This window comes from Morone saxatilis, unplaced genomic scaffold (assembly GCF_004916995.1).
Source record: "Morone saxatilis isolate NCDOM2014 unplaced genomic scaffold, NCSU_SB_2.0 Contig10, whole genome shotgun sequence".
NCBI lineage: Eukaryota > Metazoa > Chordata > Actinopteri > Moronidae > Morone > Morone saxatilis.
Genome location: NW_023339652.1, coordinates 17,755,549 through 17,760,744, shown reverse-complemented (window position 1 = coordinate 17,760,744; position 5,196 = coordinate 17,755,549). Strand labels below are relative to the sequence as shown.

Genomic DNA, 5,196 nt, shown 5'->3' with positions numbered 1-5,196 from the left:
CCGGTAAACGTCCCATGCTGCGTTCATGCAGGCTCGGAAATGCTGAAGCCTACAGAACAAACATCGGTTATAAAAACCCGATACCGATAATTCCCGATATTACATTTTTTTGTGAATATCCCTAATAGTAAGATATCATCAGACCAGCATGTTGTCTGTGTTCTAGGGACTCCAAATTTAGAAATTATGTGCTGGATGTATATTTAGCTGTGTTATTAAGCTGCAGTGCCTCTATACACCCTGCACACAAGTCTTAAACTTAACCCTTATCCTAACCGTTCCCATTTACAAGGTGAAGATCAGCCAAAAATGTCCTCAGTTTCAGCACCTAAAACTCAAACTGCTTCACACAACATTAGCATAATGTGTACGGACACTCAGGCAGTGCATGCACCCACCATTATCCACAGACACTGGTCTCTTGGAGAGCAGTTTTGCCGCTCTTTCCTCTTTTGGAAACATTAAGACTTCAGCCGGCACAATGAGCGCTGATGTGAGAGAGTAAAGCGGGAGTAAACTGCAGCCTCGGGGAACGTTCATACATAATGTTGGAGAGCAGGGTGATCAAAGTGTGACGTGGTCTCATTATGCTAAGCACATTCAGACTCTTACTGAGAAGAGACTTATTCAGAAAATAGAGCAAAGGGGAAAAAACAGAAGCTCTTTTTTTAAAACACAGACAAACTGTTAAGGGACATAAAAGAGTTAATAATCACCAAATGGGGCCGATCAGCTTCACACAGAAGAAAATACCATAATAAGCATTTACATTACTAAGAAATAGACCAAAGGAAATGTAACAACCACAAATATTGACAAGTTTTTTTTTTTTTAAAGCATAGCAACGACTTGGAAATCTTCTTGAAAACCTTTTTTCTTTACATTGACAGAACATTTACATAGACCAGTTACAGTACGTGTAGTTACAGCTTTAGTCCTCCTGAAAGAGGATAAAATGTTCCATCTCTCCCACCATTTACCGCTCCGTTAGCATGTAGCACCTTTACGTTGTTTGTTACCTGCTGTCTTTACCAAGTCCGAAAAGCCCGTAGCTAAAGAGCTGAGCTAGTCATTCACAGCATGAAGGATAGAGGGGAAGGAAAAAGGCGAAAGGGGAGCATGGAAGGAGGAGTGGAGAGGACAAAAAAAGGGAGGGGGGCTGTGCGTGGTTTCCTTTGTGGCCTCTTCTCGGCCGGCTAAGAGGCTTATGAGGGCTGTAACGAGGCCCAGGGGAGCAGTGTCAACATGTTTGACACCCCGACTCTCACACAGCCCATGGCAGAGACCTTTTGCTGCCCTCACACACTTGCTTTGATCTCACATACACATGAGCCGGCAAAAAACCACAAACTCCAGCATGCTGTGGGGCTGAGGATGGGAGAGAAACAGAAGGAAGATAAGAAGGGTGGTAGAACGAAGGACTGAGGGAAAAAAGATGAGAAATGAATGTTTAAAAGTGGGAGAGGAGAAAAGTTCTGTTAAAATCCCCCCAGCAAATGTTCCATTGCTGCTGTTGAGTCATGGCTCTAACCAGAACTCCTGTAGACGAGGCGTTGGCTTTCACATTACTCCAAATGTTTGCAGTTCATTTAAATTAAGTGAAAAGGGGATGTCAGGGTGTCTCTTGTCTCTCCAAGAACCACATCAGATTGTCAGTGCAGTAAAAGAGGGCACAGACAAGTGTCTCCTCATGTAGACTCAGTGTTGAGATGAAGAAATGATGGCACATAAAATAACATTAATAGCGCGAGCGAGCATCCATCCCTCGCTTAGTCCGCTCCATCTTCATGTACCGTATGTGTCACGTCAAACACACAGCTGACCGTCGTATATTTACACAATTCAGTCCCGTTCTGCCAACCGACCTCACCTGCCTCTCCTGGCTCCTTTCTCCTGATTGGCGGTAGGCGTTTTGGGGCGAGCTTCCTCTAGTCATGTGGTCCTGGGGTTTGGAAGGTCAAAGACGATGGGCGCGTTCATGGGTAGGAAGTTGACAGTGCAGGCCGAGGCGTTGATGTACGTGGTGGTGCCGTCAGTCATCATTCCGTAACCTGGGTAGAAATGAGAAAGGTGAGCTCCTGCACGCTCTGAGCACAGTTTTCAAAGAAGCTACAGTTGATCGTTTCCAAACTGTACAACATGGAGCACCTGTGTCTATAATTCTCCAACCCTCCTGTCTTACAGCTGTGAATTAGGTTCACTTCAGCGTTTTTGACCTCCTAAGGCATGACACTGAAGTCTTTATTTCAAACACCATGCATGCAGTCTAGTTTAGTCCTAATGTACTGTTAAGAGGACATCCTGGGCTTTTTAGTGTATGTTGTTTTATATTTATGAGCACATGTCCTTTGTGGGGGGCAGAGGGTTATTCTCATTTTCAATACTTAAGTATATAAGTGAGGCAAAAAAACATTTGATGTATGTATCGGCATGATCAGCCTGTATCCAATGTCAAGCCACACAAAGAAGTGGACTGTTCACAGCAGCATGTATACCACCAGGGAGACCTATGTCATAAAAAAGGAAACATTTTGAGGTAGAAATAAAACGATTCAGTGCTGTCTGCAGATATGAACATAAACATTCCTATATTCTTCCATGGAGTCTGCCATGTTGAACCACCATGTTGTAGGGAACCAATCTTAACACAGATCAAAATGTAATTGCCATTACACTGTTTAATCAACATATACTTTGTAATTATAAAGCACGAAAGTTGTATTTCCACTATAAATACATTTTGTATTGAGATGAGGAGAAAACGTTTCTTGTAACACTAAATAGGAATGCCTTACATGAATATTCTGATAATAAAGTCAAATCAAATCAATCAGTGCTGCCCTTTAATAAACATGGAATTTTTACTGCTTACTATTAAAACTAAGTCTCCCAAAAGGAACCCAAATCCTCAGTAAATATTCCCCAATACATGATTAAATGATCAAATTAAATCAGAGGAAGCACCGGGGTCCACTGTCAATCAGACAGGGATCATAATAAATACACAAGCACAGACGCAATCTCTGAATGTGCAAACGAGAAATGCTCAGTATTACAGCACATCATAATTTCTAAAACAGCGAGAATACAGTTTGAGCAAATGTATGCATGAGAGTGTGACACTAACACCACAAATCTCTGCTCAAAAGGCACTTTGGATCAACATTTCTTCCAAATGGCAGATGTAAGAGTGTGACCATTTTGTCAAGCATAAGTTAACTCCCATCTCTCAAAAAGTACTACAATTTAACTTTGCACTCTGAGTGATTTTTTAAGTGTAGGTGTCACTTTCAGTGTCTTTTGGAACAGAATGTCTGTTGGTCCTTTCAGATTTGGACTACATGAATACAAAACACAGCGTGGATCACTTCTGCCTCACATTAATAAAGAGAGCTGCTTTCAGCCCTTTGTCCTGTTAGAAAATCTGATCTAGTTTCTAATCTGGTTGTCTCTGATGGGGGACCGCTGCTCCACGGGCTCAGTGCTGACCTGATAACCCCGAAAAAAGCAACCCTCAGTCCAGGGAGACGCCCTCTCTGCCCTTGCCGGCCTGGATGAATTGCTGATAGGGATGTTGCAGCTCAGCTATTCACTAATACACTTTAATCATTTTATTCTAGGAAAACTATAATACAGTATCACCATATTCTCTAAGGTTACATGGTGGGAACTAAATTCTCTGTCAATTCAGTTCAATTTAATGTACTTAAAAAGATTCAGTTTAAGGAAAAGATAATATACTGAGCTCTAGATGAAAGGGCTTTATTTGTGCTACATTTATATGTGACTGTCTGATTTATATAATAGGGTGAATGTTTAGGTATTAAGATATGGAAGTGTGTGTGAATTAACTGCCGCCTTCAGAATGTGATAAAGACAACTATAGATCCTTCTTTAGTTTGATGCTAAATATAATATTGCATCCTGTGAATTCAGGTCATTAGGATTTATGTGAGCCTAAACTGCGTACTGTAAATAAAAAGGGGGGGAATTAGTTTATATTTAGAGTACACTCCTGACTTAAACAACATCATATTGCAAAAATGTGTACATATGTGGGGTTGTAAGCGAATACACATACATTATTCTGACTGTGATGAACAGGTAATGTGTTGGGAGCAGATACAAACGGCATTGAATTTGTGCAGTCAAGGGTGTAATTTCCACTGGGGGTGGAAGCAATTTTTTGAAAATCCTATTTTTGTCCTTCTAACTTTTATTGTTTCACTGAAAGAACACTAAACTGTCCTCCATCCATATGTTTAAATGCTTATCTTCATTTATTACAACAGACTATTAAGCTTTACAAGCACTATGTTTGTGGGTGATTTTTGACTGTTTGGCCCTGGATTTTGCCTTTCAGGTACCTGCTGCCCTTCCTTCTTGGCGGAGTTGAACAAAGTTCCATATCTCCTGCATTTTTGTCTGACTTTTCTTATATAACATACCATTGTTTATCATTAAATATCAGGAATATCAAGGAAATTCTTATATGCAAGTTGTGTGTCTATTTTCGGGATTACTTATAGAAAGCAAGATAACCAAGATTTATTATTTGTTAGATGATATAAATCTAACAGATTTTGTCAAAAGCTTTGAAATTTTTTGTTGAAAAATCTAAACTATCTGTATATTACTGGGTCTCTCCTCATAAGAGCTTCTATTTCTTAAAGAGAAACAGTTCAATCAGTCTCCATTCTGTTTCTATGATTCATTTCCACCTGGAAACTGACACAGTTCTTGGGGGTTCAGATACATTCCATGCTTTATTATTTGAATGGATAATTCAGTGACACGTTTACAGAGCTTTGTGTCACATCCCTTACATGTGTACACATACTGTATTTATTTGTAAAAGCCTGAATCAGACATATGTGATTTTAAAGCACATGCATTTTGTTTTTTCTTGCATATAAATAAAACTGTCAAACTGAAAATATTGTTTACCTGATGTTTGAAAACCACTTGTGAATTAAAGTGTTTTTAGAAGCACATGCACATACCTTCATGAATGTGTCCGAACACATGTAATTTGGGCTGGACTCTCCTCTGCACTGTATTGAGCAGCTCCATGCACCCGACACGCTGCATCTTTTTTGGGACCCAGTCCAGGAAACCTGCACACAGTGACACACAAATCAAACACACCTCACACCATACTCACACGCCCTGTTATATTTGTCTGCTTTGTGGGAA

The 5,196-nt window shown here is 40.2% G+C and overlaps 1 protein-coding gene across 1 annotated transcript in view; it reads left to right on the top strand.

Annotated features, from left to right (window-relative positions):
- LOC118342602 (EF-hand calcium-binding domain-containing protein 6-like) overlaps positions 1-4,921 on the top strand; it is a 27,630-nt gene extending 22,709 nt beyond the window's left edge. The window contains 1 exon segment of the mRNA XM_035681205.1: positions 4,364-4,921. The gene's annotated coding sequence lies outside the window, so the exon portion shown is untranslated.
- The last annotated feature ends 275 nt before the right edge of the window (positions 4,922-5,196 follow it).